At 38.3% G+C, this 18,453-nt stretch overlaps 1 protein-coding gene across 2 annotated transcripts in view; it reads left to right on the top strand.

The window, feature by feature from the left end:
- ADGB (androglobin) overlaps positions 1-18,453 on the top strand; it is a 174,613-nt gene that overhangs the window by 143,185 nt on the left and 12,975 nt on the right. The window lies entirely within an intron of this gene.

Consider the following 18,453-nt stretch of genomic DNA (forward strand, 5'->3'; position numbering starts at 1 on the left):
ATAAGAAGTGTCCCCATGTTAATATGCCTGGTTTCTTTAAACACATCTGAGCTTTCCTGATGCATGACTATACCATTTTTTGCTTTCTAAAATGCTCAACTGCTTCTGAAAGAAAGTTCTTCTCTCCAAATGAATGGTATTTCTGAAGCAATAACTTACAGTTTGAGTATGTATTTGCTTGGATTACTAAGGAAAGCTCTTCTCTGTTACAAAGCAAAGAACTGAAATTGTTCAGAGGCAAATGGAAAATATGAGAGACAATCCAAACCTTGTATAAACTGAAACAATCACTCAAAATGTGGGGGCTGCTTCTTAGGAAAAGAGGTCAAAGGCACTTTGTATCCTTTTGGAGGCACTCTGGAGATAAAAACAAAAGGCACCTTAGGGAGTCACAGTCTCACCTTGTCTGCCATAATAGCTTCCCATACAAACACATTTTGGTATTGAACGACACTGCAGTGTTAGTACCTCATAGTTTGCTTTAGCAATTATATTTTTGTCTCCTCTCCCTATGGTTATCAAGTTATTTAATGGTTAAATCATTGCTTCATGACTGTTGCTGAAGTTAAATTGCAGCAAATAAGTTTTGAGTTCAAAAGAAGAGACAGAATATATCCAACATATTTTTTCACTTACATCTCTTTATGCAGAAATGTGAAAATATTTTCAGCCTCTCCCAGCAGGGATTTCAGTACTCAATGTAATTGCTGTTTCCCTCTTGATTTGGCACTAATATGTCCTTTAGGAAGGACTGTGAACATCTGAAAGATGAAGAAGGTATTCTTCAGCACCTGCCAGCTTTGGAGTTTATTGCTAGGTGGGTCTTGAAGTGGCAACAGAAGAAAGGAATCATTAGCAGAAAATGCTTGCTACTTTGGGTTTGTTGTTTGTTTCCCCCTCCTTCATTTTAATCATCCCAGCTATAGAACAAAATTTCCAAGTAGTTCTGTCAGGTTAGGGCTCGAATGTCTGAGTGCACTGGCACTGAGCTTAAAAACACCACCCCCAAAACCCAGGACACACTGTCCATAGTCTGGTTTTGTACAGCCATCTCAGAAATTAGGCAAATTAAATGGTGAGAAACCTCAAAAGCAGAAAGCTCAGTATAAAATTGTGTGAGTTAAATTACTGTGCAGCAGATATAATTTTGTGAACAAGTATTGTTTTCAAGGCATGTCTAGCTAGTAGGATGATTTTTTTTAACCAAGTCACTCTTAATTACAAAGAAAATATGGCTGACAAATTATTATTATTGAGTTTCTGAAAGAGGCATTTTCAGTTGCAAGTGGTAATTATAAAACATAATTATACTTAATATAAGTTACATGTAAATTAAATTGTATTTCAGCTGCAACCCAAGTCACTCTTTCACGATTTTTACTAAGTGTGAAGAGTGAGGCAGATCTGAAAAGAGAATAGACTTTATGAACCAACAATAATATTCTGAATTATATTTCAAAATTTCAATTTTAACTAAATAGTGTCACAGGTGCAATACAGTTGAGAAGACAGAAGAGGTTTTGTAGTAAAGACCTTTAATTTTCCATAAACTGCTTGATATATTAGGCAGGAATAAAATTTTGCCCATTTAGTAACTTTTAACAAGTTTTTTGGAGGGTCTTGCTTGAAAAGGGTAAGCAAGATTTGCTGGTCTGAGTCCAGATACAGTATACAGCTAATTAACTTCACAGAACACCCAGTCACAAAATAACTTTTACATCAGCATCTAAAACTACATTGTATATAATATGTACACTGGAAATATGCAGTCTGAGAGAAATCAAGAGGCAGGTAAGCAATGCACTTTTAGAGTTTTGGGCTCCTTCTCCATCACTCTAATGAAACAAGAAACAGTTTTCTGGAGTGAGTCTAATGGAAACATTTTCAGTTTAAGGGTAGAACAAACATATCCCCATCAGCCAGATACTTTTCTTTCCCCCCAGATGTCTTTTTAACTAAAACAGCTTTCTTCTGCCTACAGTTACCTACTGAAGCAACCTGGCACACGAGTGTTTCCTACGTTTGCCTCTGTGAAGGGATTTTTTGCCACAGATTTAATATATTGCATTGCTGCATTGAAACTAGAGCTGATCACTCCAGTGATGCATTGTTGCCACGTTGATGCATGGCAGCGCAGCAGTGCCTCCAGTCAAACTGCCTCCTGGCCTGTAAAAGCAGCTCCAAAGCCATTTGTTCCAAGGCAATGTAGTGAAGTTGTACAAAGTATCTGGTTGCTACCAGGAATCTTCACTTACTAGAAATTTTTCTTGGAAAAGTTAAAATCATAAACCCATTAAGGTTGGAAAAGACTTCCAAGATATCTAGTCTAGTCCTTAACTCAGCATTGCCAAGTCTGCCACTAAACCATATCCACATCCTCAAAACGTTTGAACACGCCAAGGGATGGTGAATCTACCACTTCCTTGGGCAGCCCTCTGCATGTCTACTGCTTCTGTGAAGAAGCAGTAGTTTCTTACAATATCCCATCTAAACCTTATCTGGTGCCACTTTTCTTCTTGTCCAATTGTTTGTTACCTGGAAGAAGAGACCAAACTCCACCTCACTACAACCTCCTTTCAGGGAATTGTAGATTCCAACTTGTCTTCATTGTACTTGTCTTCATCCTTGCACCAGCTTAGAGCCCCTATTAAATAACACCTGTATGTGGTCCTGGAAGGCCCTGGCATAGCTGCTCTCTGACAAAGGCAAAGAGGACCTGAAAGCAATAAAATAACTCTCTACAGAGACACATAGGTGTTCTGTCTGTCATCAGCTATAGCTGGGATCTGGTGGAATGCAACTTACTGATTTCAAGCAAAAGGTTCTGTGTTGCTTAATGCAACAGCCTTCTCTTTGATTTTTCTTTTTTGTGTCCGAAAACTTTCAGAAGTAGCCATAGACAAGTTCTGGTACCCAGTTTAGAGTGTGTGAGAAGCTCAAGCCAAAATAATTGATTTTAAGAAATGCACAGGAAAAAAAAAAGCTCAAGTAAGTTTTTTTTTTCGGTAATGTTTTGAAGTTGTCTCATTTACACTAATCATAATTACAAAATCCATACTACCTTTCTCACTTTTAGGGAAGAGAGGAGCTTTCTTTTTTTTGTCATATTGGGCTCTGATTTTTCCTAGTTTAACTTCCTTTGTTGGTGCAATATTGATATAGCATATATAACTAGGGTAATGTGTCAGGGTACTGAATATCCTTGAGTTTCTCTTGGGAAAACGAGTAGTGCAAGCACCCTGTTGTGTTACTCTGTGTACTTATTAAATTATGCACCATTTAATATTTATATTTTTTAAAATCTTTTAAGTACTTATGCAAATTTATTTCCAATTAATTAAAAATTTAAATAGGTAACTATGTGTTCTCAACATGAAAAAAAAGTGAAATGTGGAGATGAATTAGAACATTTTAATGTGGAACTCTACAAAGCTGCTTTTGTAGCTTAAGTTTTTTCCTGGGTGGCTCAGTATGTACAGAATCAGACTTTGTTCAGCTGGAAAGACCTTGCTTTTAATCAATTAAAGAGAGTCAATGTTTAGCTTTTCTCATATTTGAGCCTTCTAGATCCTGTGTTCTCACATTAAAATAATTTTTCCTAATTGGAAGCAATCTGGGAGTTTGCTGGGATTAGCATTAGGACTGTGAATCCCCAAGCTGAGTTTTGGAGCTAAGGTTCAGCACAGCTTCAGTTTTTGTGTTAGCCCGTGCAGAGAAGATTGGAGAGTCTGTGCAAGATGTCTCTCTGGGTTGGATTTCTGTTCCCCCTTCACTTACTCTTTTTTTTTTTTTTGTAACTCTTACTCTATGCAAAATGCCATACATAAATTTATTTGTCCAAAGGCTAGCTGAAGTTGAGAGTTGACTTTGTCTTGCCTAGTTAAAGTCAAGAGGCAGACAGCTGGTGAAATCCTGACCCAGATAAAGATAATGGTTGCTTTGCTGTTGACATCGAGAGACAACATTTTCTTTCACCAGGCTTTAGCACGGGAAGGGATATCTGTGTAAGGGGCAGAGTACAGACAAATGTGCTGAAATATGCTATCTGCTGGAAATAAGCAATGTAATCAGCCCAACAGCCAATATTAACAACTGTCCTCTCTATCTAGAGAGAAAGGGGGTTAAGGGGAGTTGGGGTTTCTTTATTTTAGGAGCTTTTAGGTTTACATAACCAGTCTAACGCTTTGCTAATTTTGCTTCACTTGATACATACAGACTCACCAGTCCTTGTTTTTCAGTGTCCCCACTTTATTTTTCCTGTTAAGTCAATTACAGCCAAATTAATTCATGTATAGCTTTGGTAGTCCTACATGCTGTATTAAACTGAGGCAGTGATGAATAATCCACAGCTCATTTGCAGGGCCATATAAACATACAGGGTTCCTGTTTCTCTTTATTGACCAGAAATTTTCAGGCTTGCTCCTTCAGTCTAAAAAGCAAAAGCAACTGGAAAAGCTTCAACTTCTGTCTAGTCCACTGTGAAGCAGAAACAGATGTTCAATTGCCCTCCACAAAAAGGTTTTTGTAAGATAGACTGATCTTTAATGCTCCCTTCTCTGAGGGAATGCACTGACATCAGGCTGATGGAGAGGGTGTCTGCAGCTTTTCTTTTCTGCACAAGCACATCTTGCTTCCTTCTTCGGAAGTTCAAAAACAAAGCCAGGACTCTTGAATTGAGGCCTCTAGAATGATATTTCATTCTTCCTGTACTACACAGCACATCTACTTGGTTTCCTTTTGTCCAATTCAATAACAATTGAGGAAAATAGCAAGTTCCTAAAAGCTAATGTTACAACTGAAAAATATTAATTTTTTTTTTTTTTTTTTTTTTTTTTTTTTTTTTTTGAGAGAGAGAGAGAGAGACTTGTTTAAAAGATAACTCCTTTTTCAGTCAGGAAGTGTGTGAAGTGCAGCCTCTGAGCCTCTGTTCCTCTTAAATTTACAGAGAACATATTGAACTGTAAAATCTTTCATAAGCATTTCCAGAAAATCTGTATTTCTTTTCCTCTGAAGTACCCATTCTCCTCCCACTTTTCTTCATAAACAGAAGAAAAATATTCTTAAAGAAGATGGTTAAATGCAATAATGTAATATGTGAGTTGTTTTGGAATTGTGTGTATTGTAATTGATAGAGGTGATACTAAATGAAATGATGTTATCATGTTAGTCACTCCTACAAGCTGAATTCCTTTGCTATTCCTGAAACTCTGGTGTGTGTGCCAAAACAATTTTCTTTCTAAGAATATATGCACCTGTACAAGACCACCTAAGAAATCTGTCATACACTCAAGTAACTCTTACTATGCAATAAAGTTACAGCTCTGTGTAGATATATTGCAAGTATTCAAAGGATTTGAATACTTGTGCACAAGTTTGGCTTCCTCCAGCACAGAGAAACTTTTGCAGTATTTCTAGGCACTCCTAGGAGGCAGTCCAGGCTGTTTTACTACTACACTTCCTGTGGGGTGAGATTCCCAGCAGAATTTCAATCGTGGTTAGTTAAACCCTTTTGCCATCTCTCCTGCCATTTGTTATTACTAAGGTATGCTGGTTGGAAACTCTCCACGTAGGGGCTGGATAGCTGTGTCAGTAATAGAAGCCTAAATGGCTGGTGTAGCTTCAGAGCAGCTGTATATTCAGGATGTAGAGATTTTAATGATCTTTTTCTGATCCTGAAAAGTGCACTGCCTTGAGAGAGCTGGGTGCTAACATGATGTAGGCATAAGCTGCGTACCAAGGCATACATCTTTTTTATAAAACCTTTTTTTAGGGTTTATGGTGATATTTTTGTTACAGTTCTCACTGTAGTAATATACCCAGAAAAGAACACTATACAAATATGCAAGGTCCTGCTACCCTTGTACACTGATTTTGTCCCATATTTTATGTTTTCTGTTTAAAATTAAAAAAAAATATTAAAAAAGCAGGGCAGAAGAATTCCAATCTGTTGAAAGAGTTGCTATCCATTTTCTATGTAATATATTCAGGTATTACCAAGGGACTTATCTGTGAATTAGCAACCAAAATCTGAAGGTGATAGGACTCTGCATCTATTCAAGAAGAGTAAAAGAGGGGGTTGGAATCCTGTTTATAAAAATAACTGATTTTTATTTGAACTAACCCAAAAAGAGGTTGAATATTACTACTGTGTTACAACAGCAATATCAGTGCTGAGGACACCTGCAAGAAAAGTCCTGTTAGTTGCTGTGGATGGTATACAGCCTTCCTTGTGCATTAGAATTTCCATAAATCACAGATTACTTCCAGTTAAACTGAGGAGTTGTCTAGCCCTCCCATCCCCTCCAAGAGTGTGGAGGAGAAGAAATGACTGTTTTCACACTCCACTTAGAAAAGAAGTTTCAACTAATGTATGTTAATGCTATAGAATCTGGCTACTATGTATTGCCAATTTGATTCCTATAGACAGCTACACAAAGGAATATTCTAAAATGAGACCAATATACAATCCTTAACAAATACTGAGGTGGATAGGAAGAGGAGGGCAACTGAGAACACAGCAAGTTACTAATGATATCCTTCAAATAAGTTATTTACATGCCAACTCTGTAGTTATATCCTCACTCATACAGTATTAGTCTCTGAGGGGAAAGAACAGAAATAAATTGTGTTTTGCATCACGTGGCATCTCAGTATAATCAAAGCCCCAGATCCAGGTGAGTATGCTATTGAATTGTAAAGTATTCTTATCCTTTCCTAAAAACATCCATTCACATGTATCAACTTTGCAGTTCTTTCTCTGCTGCTAAGCTACAGGGAAAATCAAAAGCTCAGTTCAAACCAGGTGTGATCATAAATGGCAGTGATATAAGGATTTTTGTGAAACTTGCAACAATGGGATAAGAAGAAAAGTCTGAATTTGATAAGTGCTGCTGAGAGGCAAACTACTTGAGTTCCACATGAGAGGCAGGGGTCAGAATTTTCAGTCATGATGTGTGTAGACTGGAAAGTAGATGCTCCTCGGTGATTTTCAGACATTTCTGAGAACCTGGTTTCCTAAAATTAGTGTTTACTCATGTTGACTGTGCTGTTTTGTTCTGCATGTGTGCTGCTGGTAATTTATATGTCTGTATATGAAATCAGTACAACTTGTCTGAGTTTCAGGTTTAAGAGAGCTCTTTCAGTATCTGTGAGAGACTGGAGAAAATTATTATTGGCTCAAAACAACTGAAATTGTATGTGAAGGGGAATGGGCCAGAGCAAGTTCTGTGAAGGTGGGATGATGCACTGCTCACTCCCCACCCTACTGGAGCCTCTAGTCCAGCCCAGAATGGCTGTCAGTCACTGGCACAGGGACAGCAATGTCCCACAGCCCACCCTGGAACCTTAGTCTAGCTTCAGAGTGGCCAGAGGACAGGAAGCCTCACCTGGGGGAGGTGGGGTGGTGGTGGCCACAGAAAGCCAGAGCAGATATAACCCATTGCCCTGAGACACACATGGTCACACATCCCTGTTGTCTTTTGATACTATGGCAGCTGACAGGAAGCTGGATCCAAGGCAATAGCTGTATCTTTCTTTGCTCTCTCTCTTTTTTTCTCTTTCTCTTTTTCTTCTTCTAATTTCCTCCTCTTGAAATCTGGGTAATTTAAAGTTATATGGGTTAGAGTTTGCCAAGTCAATGATTTATTAAATGCTTTATTTTGATGGAATGTTTTCTTTCAATGTTGCCGAGTTCCTGACCTTTTATTTTGCCAGTAAAGTTTGTTTTTTAACCTCTTGGGAACTTGTGAATCACCCCAGGGAAAAGTAGCCTCTTTTAAATAAATTCACCAAGTGAGGACCAGGGCTTTACAGTATATTTTCATTTTCAATTGCTTCCTGAGATTTAAGCACCTATTTAACTTGCCTTTAATTATGGTTTTTAACATCTTTCTGATTAGAAGTTTGACTCTGAGCTGGCCCATTTCAGTTCTATTCTGCACTACTCTTTACCACTGGTAGTTTGTACAACTTGTACTGCCTTACACAACAATATGCCAGGCCATGAAGCTGAAACTGTTGGTTCCAGGACCCAACCTTGACATTAGTTGCTCAGTTTAATGACAGCTTAGTAAAGCATGCATGACAAATGTATCTATTCAGCAAGTTTACCTTGAAGAGGGCTAGAGGCAGAAATTCTATATTATCCCTTATTTTTTTGATGCTCAACTCTTATGTTTTACCCCTACAGCAGTGTTCACTGACTTTTTCTCCTGATGCCTATGTGTAATGACCAGCAACTCTCTCATAATTGTAGGACTATTGATAGCTTGGATTTTTAAAAAAATTATTTTTATATACCTCAAGTCTTCCAGATGTAATTTTCCCCTAAGCTTGCAAGTTATGGCATATACCATGTAAGTGAATAATCAAAAAGCAGAAGGAGCACCACAACTTGGGCATGTGACCTTACAGTGACCTTAGGGATTGACTGTATTTTCTTTATTTAAATTTCCCAAATGTAGTAAAAATAGTGATAACAGTCCTGCTTAAATCAGAAGGGCTTCAGAGCCTAGATATACATAATCTGTCACAGGACTACGGCTAAATAACTGAATTCCTCTACAACTGCAACTTTGTACTATTCCCTGTGCTGCTTCCCTACCCTGGCAAGCCTCAGCAACAGTGACTTGGGCTTCAGAAGAGTCTCTCTACTTCTGGCACTGAGCTCTGCCACCAAGCTGAAAGAGGAGACACTTCCTCACAGGAAACTGAAGTCTTGTCAATTGGCCCCAATCTTTCCAGTCCTTCAAAGAATGCTTTATGTTCTTGGTATCTTGCTGTAGATCAGGTTCTCATCCTATTTTCAATAGCTAGAAATACAAGGGGTTTCTCCACCCTGTGGGACACCTGGGGAAACTTACCCTTCCTGCCCTGTAGCACCACAGAGAGCAGCAATGGTTAGAGCTCTGAAACATTTTCTGACCCAAAGTGCACTCCCAGGAATTCCTGGGATATTAACAACTGACCTTAACTTATCCTGCACCCTTTGACTAAGACTCCTTCTCTCTCTGTTGCTGAGTATCTTCAGAAAGTCATGTGATTCCCTTTGAATTACAAACAGTAATTAAACTGCACCAACACTAGTTCTCAATACCAAACCCTGTAGGCTCTGCAGAGTTCAGTACTAGTTTGGACTTTTAGATAGAGAAGGCAAAATTAAATTTTGCTTTCACAAGTATATGGGAGAGGGACCACTCTGCTGCTGCTGTAGGAAAATAATGGGGAGGCAGGGGCTTAGAGAGGAGCAGGGCTGGTATGGAAGATGGCTGTGAGAGGTCCTGGGAAATCTAGTCCTACTTCTTCTTCCAAGGTTGAATGAGGAAAGGATGTGGGAAGGGGCGTTTACTGTTGCTACAGACCCCAGCAACAGCCTCAACATTGTTGCACAATGCTGAGCCTTTCCTTGGCAATGGAGGGGATGCCAGCCCTTCCACCCATTGCAATGGCAAAGCAGGCAGTGAATGGTAGGCTGCTTTGCCACTCCAACAGCCTGTTGTCTGGAGAGTTGTCCTAATCTGATACCCAGAGGTGCAATGTCTCGCCATGGACAGAGCCACACTGCAGCAGATGAAGCAGAGCTCAGGTCCAGCCATGCCTAAACAGCCTGGGATCTGCTCAGATCTGCTAAAGTTGCAAAATTTGAACCTCCATCTCAGAAAAATGTGTCTAGCAGATAAACATGTTTTTAGTTAAGCACTGTGGTACTCTCCAGCTGTTACTTTTCATTTTTTAGGAGTATTTCTTACAAACCAGGCTGATCTTTTTGTTGATTGATCAGTTCACCAGATTCTGTCCCTTTAGCAGATGTGTTTTGAAACATGAAGTAATTCTTCACAGGACATTTGTCATAGGGTGTCCCTGGGGTAGACAGAACTGGAGAACTTTTGCTCCTCCTCTGTGGTGGAAGTATTTCCAATGAACAGTGTATTTGCCTGTCTGCCAAAGCTTCTCTCTTCTTGTCTTCTCCCAGACTTGGAGTGGAGCCATGCTCAGGGCCAGATGTCTGAGTCTGCAGGCCTACTTTCAATTCCAACAGCAGTCAGAACTCAGCTTCATTAATAATTCAGGTTTTCTCTTCTGTTAGGAAATTAAGAGCTTTTTCTCACTAATATTTAAAAGATATTTTAGTCAATTTTATCCACTTTTTCATATCCTTCTAGGTGGCAATAGTGTCTCTGGTTGGATTCTGAAGATTTTGTATTCTATAGCTTTCACTTTGAAGACCCTTTTAATAATGTATTGTGCAATGTGATCTTCCCTATTGAGTGCTTTTTTTCCCACATCCTCCCTTGAGACACAAATGTGTTTAGGAAGCTTCTTATTTCAGAAGGGTGGGTTCTGTTCTTCTCTCAAGTAAAGGAAAAGGTTCTCTTACATTTTAGGGGAGTATTTTAGTTTTACTTGAATTAATCCTTGAAGTACCACGTGATTGTGTTCTAGAAGATCAAGTTCAAGATGTACCTGCTATTTGGCTTGGAAACAAGTTTGGTTTTTGTGGGATTTTGGTTGGTTTTTGTTTTTGTTGTGTTTTTGTTGTTGTTTTGTTGTTGTTTTGGGGTTTTGTTTGTTTTTGTTTGGGTGGGGTTTTTTTTGCAAGTTCATTTCAGAATAATTGTGTTGCCCAGTTTCAGATTGGCCCTTCATCAGTTTAATGTGACAGCTTTATAAGGTACAAAGACAAAATTTCTGCTATAACATCCCGAATCTTTAATAATTTATGAAGACTTGTCCTGCAGTTTGGCTTTCTTTGACATTCTGTGCTTTTATTTAAGCTAAATTTAAGCTGGACAAATGAAAAAATCTTAGGAGCCCAGGAAAAATTTGTTCCAAGGTAAACATACTGTCCAGATGCATAAAATGTTTGGATATTATTTCATTGAAGTCTCACATTCAGCTGACCTAACACAGAATGACATAGTGGCACTTCTTTCTCACTGACATCTTGTTCCCAGGAATCTGATTCCTTTCATTTTAAATAGTCTCTGGCATGGCCACTGAGAAAGCTCTGAAAGCTGAATGTTGCTGATGTAGTAGTGGCAATGGGGTGCTATGTCCACTAGCATTTTTTTGGAATCTGAGAGAATGGCTTTGCAAAGGATGAGTGCTCCATTCACCACAGTGCCCTGCCACAGTGATGTAAATGCCAGCCTCCTAATGTGCTCCTTCTCTGACTGTATGGAAAAGGCCTGGTTGGGAAAAAATCTGCCCTTCTGCAAAGATGGCCAACTGCAGCAGTGTTACAGAAATGCTTTTCCTGATCATCACAGTGAGAAGTGACTATTCCACACTTGGAAACAATCAGATCTTTCTCTTCTCCCATCACTTCTAGTTGACATCCATGCCTTAAAGCAGAAGATTTAGCTATCTATCCTGAAACGCACTAGCTTTCTCTGTGGAATGACATTCACTTGTGCATTTTCTATTACTCCAGACTGCAAGGTCATCCATTTCTGCCAATACAAGTGTCTAACCCTGTTACATCTCTGCCTCCCAAATTCATAGGATCACTAACTTCACCAGCATGCTCCAAGCACTAACAAGAACATTATGTAAGGTGAGACCAAAAGACCAATTGCTGACAAGCTGCACACTTTTTTTTTCCAGCTTCATACCCTTTTACAAGCCACTCTCTTTAGCCCATTTCCTGCAGCTTATGATTCTCACAGGTATTTCCTATCTTCTCCAGTTTAATAACTACCTATGTGGTAGTAATTTAAATATTTTCTGATGTTAGATCAACCATATCTTTCCCTGTGTGAATACTAATTATCTCAGCAGAGAAGAAAATCAGTCTAATCTGATCTAACACTGGCAAATTCACATTCTGTCCTGTCCTGTTTGCTATCGCTGAACTCCTTTTATGTTTGTAAATTTTTTTTCTTTAAAATCCACTTCATTTTTGGTAAAAGCACAGTACAATTGTTTTCAACATATTTTATGGCATTGTGTTCACTGTTCTTCAGTGAGATAACACTGTTGACTCTCACTTCCCATGTAAATGAGACGTACTGCCCATTGCTTTCCCCAAAACTCTTGTGATCTACTTAAAATTATAAATATGAATTTCTTTTTTACAGATAGAAGTTGGGATTTTTTGGACCAATGTTTTGGGGTAGAAGGATGTGGTGAGAAGCAATCTCCCTGACATGCTCTTGGGAGGGCAAGACTCTGCTCCTTTTTAATCTAAATGATCATCATCAGTGTGAATTCTTTTTTCGTGATACTGCAAGCACAACCAAACAACCGCTAGGCTCCTCCTGCAAACCTCTCCTTTGCAGAAGCAAAAAGCTTCAGTGTCACAGTAGCATGATATACAGGACAATAAGCACAGATTGCTCTGTTGATCTGCTGTGTCCCTTGCCTGAGGGGATCATGTTGTTTAAGAGCCTAATTGCAGTACTAAAATGTAATTCAGGGTCGGCAGTGAAGACTGACTTTATTATAAAAAGTGAATTAAAAACAGAATGGAAAAACCCCCAAACAATAGCACAGAGTCCAGGAAGTGAACCAAAGTGGTGAAGGGTATCACCTTACTTCTCTAACACTGTGAGGCTGATTTATAAGACTATAGTTTGGAATAAAATCTGGTCCTGCATGGAGAGCTTTGATTTTACTTAATGAGAGTTGCCCCTTCACTTTTATTTTTTTTTTCAACCTGGATCTAGAATATGAGAGGAAAAGGAAAATATATACATTCTTCCATGGGCAGACATCTGAATAGCAAGAATTCAGTGTTTTCAGTGCATGCAAACACTCTTACCCATTGCCTTCAAAATACATTTGCTCCCAAAGCAGTTTGGCCACCTTTGGGGCCTGCAGAACACAAAATATTTTAGTGTTTATTTTAAAAAAATCAAGATTTAGAATAGATGTTAAATAGCAAAATGTTAGCAAAGTGACCTTTTTGTCAGAGGTTATGTGAGTTTATGCTGCTTGACTGGGCAGACTGGACAGTCAGAACATTCTTTCACTGGAGAAACCTGGAATGAAAAATTTAATGGAAGTGGCAAAAGACTGCTTTCCTGCAAGGAATATGTGCACAATCACAAATTTACAAAGGAGTGATCGGTGGTATAAGATTGCTAGAGGCTTTCTGAATTTGGGGGAAAAAATATTCAGTAGACTTGAAATTTCTAGGCCAAACTGAACTCTGATGTGATAAACATGTTTTGCTACCCTTCTGCAAGGGTTTAATACATCAGTCCTTAATAAGCTAAGAAACCTCACCTCCACTTTGACCCATGAGGTCTTATCTTCACGACAGTGAAAGTAAAATAATCCACAAGAGGGTATACTTTAGGTGTAAATACAAGATGTCACAACAATTTTTGTCACAACAATTGTGCACATGTAAGTACAGAGCACAAGGGGTGAGCAGGATTCACACTGACAGTCCAACTTGTCCAGAGGAAAGTTTTCCTTGATAAAACAGAGCTACTTCACTGTTAGTTTCAAATCATAATGTTGCAGTATTAAAAATCTCAAACATCTTGACTTTCCTCTGTCTGATATATTTAATTAATATTTCTTCTCCTAATGTTCTGTGTACATCATCTTTTTGTGGCTTTTTTTTTTAACTTCTCATCAGTGTTTCTCCTGAATAAAGTATGGTAGAAACACTTTGTTGGAGATAGATGGAAAGTGGTTTTTTTCCATTTTGTGATGAAAGGGGCACTTGGTTCATTCTGGTCCATAGCACCTCAGAAGGCAACCTGCCAATATTAGGTCTCTTTCATGTGCTGCAACAAACAGCAGCTTCAGTAGAAATATTGTTATCTGAGCTTTCAAGAAGCACTGAGCTTTTTAGTCTATACTGTGTTTTTGGAGTCTAATATCAAAACTCAAAACTTGCATCAAAACTCAGCTATTATCAGCAATTCTTCTCAGTCATAAGCCACAGTTCTTCCCAGATACATATTGCAGCAGACTTGGTCAAGCTTCACTGAAATTTAATCCAGTCTTTTCATCAAGCTGTGATTCCTGGTGAATCATAGCTGAACTGTGGAGCTGTGCTGGAACTGCCAGGCACAGACAAGACAGCTTTGGAGATGCAGTATTTTATCTGTTACTGAGCATGTGCTGTAATTCACTCTAAAAATTAATTGAAAGATGTTGTTTCCAAATAGACTAAAGGAAGCTATGTCAACATCTACTGTGAATAAGATCAGGAGAGATTTCTGGAAAAATTTGTCCCAAGCAGCCCCATTTGGAGGCAGATGTGAAAAGGGGTTTTCAAGCCCTGAGCAAGTACAGATGACAAGACAGTGACATTCATGGCAAACTGCTGCTTTGTTGGCTGAGCCCTTGTTTGAGGATTATTTAGGAAAGGATGTACATGCAGATGCTTCTTATATCTGCCTTATAAAGGCAGACCTTCACAGCTGTGGAGACATCTGGCCTGACATTCACGGGAAAATTATGGCTGGATTTTTTTCTTGACTTGCAGTAACCCAGATCACATGTGCAAGGGGGTGAGTATACACAGGGGCAATGTAACACTGTGTGTATAAATGTAGGATATTTATGTATACGAATGCATACACATACAGGGTGCTGATGAGTGCTTGAGGGGGAAGGTACTATTTGTTATTCACATTTGAAAAAATTAGTTATTAGATTTTGTATTTAAAAAAGGGATGTCATTTTTCTCTAGAGTCTGTGAGTTGCTTAGTGTCATTAGGATGTCTATAGCCCTGGCATTAAAATGACATCTCTTTTATCTCCAACTGTTTGATTCTGCAAAATATCTATGTGCCCTAATGTGGTGCTGTTTCCAAAATCTGGGGCTGCATTATAAAACATATTCATAAATATTAACTTTCATAAAATAAAATATTCCCATTGACACTATCAGGATTTCAAAAGAGTTTAGCAACTCTTTTTCATTCAGAGCAAAACAAAAGTGTAGATTTGTTAAAGCCAGATAATTATTGACCTATATTTCACACATCTTCATTTCCAAAAGTTGACAAAGGCAATGTGTTCATGAAGCTGATAGGGCTTGTACTGGAATTGGGCTTAAACTTTTTTGTAGTGGTCCTCTTTCCATAGGTTTTGAAGATCAAATAACACCAATAAATATGCACATTGAAAGAGTTAGTGTGATGAGCTGCAGATTTAAAAAGGAGGAACAAATTCTGTTATTTATTACTGACAGGTTGTGAGATGCTGTCCTAGTTATTGTCCACAAGTTTATAAACAAAAGGCTTCATTTTCCTTAGCCAAGGCATGATCTACCTAAAACAATAGGGAAACTGTAAGATTTCTGATCTTTGTTGGTAGTAAGTGCAGAGAGAGAAAATCAGAAGTGCACAGAGAACCAAATATGGTGAAATCTTAAAAAAACCCCCAGTTTAGCAGTAGTCCAGAAATTAATCTACCTTGCTTCTATGGCCTGTAGGGCTCATATTTTAACATGACCTAAAGATCTTGGATGTGTATCCAAATACTTGCAAGCTTATCTCAAATATAAGTTTGAGCTCAAGTTTTTATTTTTACCTTGTTCTTTTTTATCTCTGATTCAATCTAACTTAGATTGTTAGAATAGTAATAGTCTCCATTCTTTACCAATATCCTATTTTCTTGAAAATACCATTGGTTTCAGGTGGTGTTATGATCTTGAGATTGCTGACCTGCATATATAATTAAAACATAGTAGAGTAAGGAAGATCATCTGAATCCCAAACAAAATCCTTTCTCTCCTGATGGTGTGTCTAGCTGCAGAACTGAACTCAGCACATGTGAGGATGGGCTCTCTCCTAAGATCAATGCTCCCTGACAGCATGGGGGAAAAAACCCAACTGTAGAATTATTAATGTCCAGTAAACAACAGCCAGTGCTGTTAACTGCTGTTTCAGCTAGTTGGGAGTAAAAGTCTTGTGTTACAGAATCAATCAGACCTCCAGTGATTTGCTGGAGAGCTCCCTCTCTCAAGGTGGCACAGTCTGTCCATGGTGTCTGAGCTGATTATATGTGTAAATAAGGTATGGCAGTGAAACCTCTAAAGACACATAAATTGAACCAGGACTTCTACATCCTTAAAAGCAGTTACAAGTGGGAACTGGAGAAATTTCAAAAATAAGGAATCATAGAAATCACCTGCTTGATTGAATCACGTTCTACCTTTTGGGTTTTTCTATCTGGTGTAATTGTACTATGTCATGAATTTGAGCTTGTGCTGTGAGAGGAAAAATACGTTGGGGTCTGTTGTTTGAGAAAATTTTGCATTTATGTTTAATGTATCTGTTTTCAAATGAAAGTTTATGGAAAGTAAGTCTTGATTTGAAAACTTATTTCCCTCCAATTTAATTAAAACCTGCCATCCAATAAAACCAGGTTTGTTTGCCTTGAGGTTTTTTAGCCGGTTTTAGTAACTAAGTAAAAATTAGACATGTTTAAGTAGCAAAGATTTTTTTTAAATTTCAGCTTTTTGATTAGGTTTGTTTTATAAAGCTCCCTTCCCCTTTCCCACCACAACCCACTGTGGACTGCTGTATTCATATGTTACTGCTAGTCACCTAAGGGAGACTAACATTGCATAGAACAAGTAACAAAAGGAGAAACAACTGGATGATACCACATGAAGGGACCAACCAGATTTCCAGAAAGAAAAGGTAATGCTGAAACGAGCAATCTGCAGCTTGTCAGACACCTCTGGCCTCTTCCAGATGGGTGGAGTCCTGAATTCCTCACACTGAAGTGAAATCTCTTCTAAATGGACATGTTATTTTCTTTAGCCTTTTTTCAACAGAATGTGTTTTCTGTTTTGAGGTTGGTTTGGGGTTTGTTTGTTTGCTTGTTTGGTTGTTTCTGGGGTTTTTCAAATAAAATTTAAGTGAAATGTTCCCAACCTGGAAGAAAACATGGGATGCATGAAAGTGCAGGAGAAGGCTGCAGACCAATGTTCTTAAGGTGCCATACTTTATCACAAGATTTGTTGTTTTGGTGTATTGAGTTTAAAACAAAATTCTCCTCCCCCTGGGAGAATTCCAGACTAAGAATAAAACAAAGATCCACTAATTAAGGCAACAAATAAGGAAAAACAAAAATTAAAAGGATAGTTAAGGAGAGAAATTTGATTTAATTATCAGTCGCTGCTGAATATTAAACTAAAAAGTGTGGATAAAACCTGCTGGCAAGTTGAGTCTCAGATGCAAATATACTGGGAGTTTGCTTTGCCAGCCTGTTTTCCTCATTAGGCACTTCCTTCTTAAAAATAGAGTAATTCCTATTCATCAAAGAGAATAGCTATATTCTTGCTTAGGAGTACACATTCATTTTGATACCGTGATGAGTTGTGAATACTCCAAATGATAATTTCTTTTTTTCCTTTAAAAATGCATGCTACAAAGCTTGGTTTATTACCAGGAAAAGGCTTTCAGGTTATTTTTCATTTCAAACAAAACGGAAAACATTTTAAATTCAGAATTGACTGTAACTGACTGTTCTCTAGCAAATTTTCTGATGACATCTGCAGACATTCAGTGTGTTGACATAATAAAAAAAAAAAAAGGAAGCTGGAAATTTAACTTGGACCAAATTTAGAAATGCATGTGTGTATATTGAACAGCTGGAAAATACTTATATTTTAGTGTGAACAGGTTAATGGCTACTGAAAGCATGATTGAGGCACATCCAGAATTACTTAAAAGATCATTAAACTGTGGCCCAGAGGACCCTTTAGTCATAGATGTAAATCTGTTCTGCATTCAGAGCTTGGGGGTGTCAGATGTCTGGCACTGGGAGCATTGTGTCTTCTTCTCCATGCTGAGGGCTTCTCCTACCTCATCACAGCACTTCATCATTCAGATGAGGTGGAGGAAAGTGACTTCCAAATCCAGTGCCATATTCCAGGTGTTTTCAAGACAAATCCATAAAAGCATCACAACTGATGAACAAGTGTCTGCTGAAAGGGCTGGATTTCCTGGCAAGGATTTTCTCACCCTCGGAAAAAGCATATTCCATAGGAAAAACATAAAATGTCTACTGTTCTTTTTCAATTGTCTTTCTCAGTCCAGCTAGATCCCAGCTCTGACTCACATTCAGTTCCACTTTAATGCTTGAAAGAATCTTGATGCTTGAAAGTCTTGAATTCTTGAAACCTGAGTGCCTGAAACTCTTTGATCTCTTAGAAGGACACACTTCCCAGATAACAGTAACATCATAATAAAACTGGGAACATAGCCATAGTCATCAAGCCATTCTGGGTAACTTTTTTTTCACCAGGTCATTCATAACAGGACACTTTCTGAGGCAGCCCACCAGTCACATCTCTGAGCTTCTACCTCTGCCTCTTCATCTGACACAAATATAAATGAGATAATGTTTCTTAAGAGTACTTCAGCTGAAATAATCCTCTCCAATTCCATACTGGGTCATGCTTTTCATAAGATCAACTCATAGGAAATTAGTTTTATTTCTTCCCCTATCTTCAGCAGGAAAATTCTACTCAGT

This window comes from Passer domesticus, chromosome 3, assembly GCF_036417665.1.
Source record: "Passer domesticus isolate bPasDom1 chromosome 3, bPasDom1.hap1, whole genome shotgun sequence".
Classification (NCBI taxonomy): Eukaryota; Metazoa; Chordata; class Aves; order Passeriformes; family Passeridae; genus Passer; species Passer domesticus.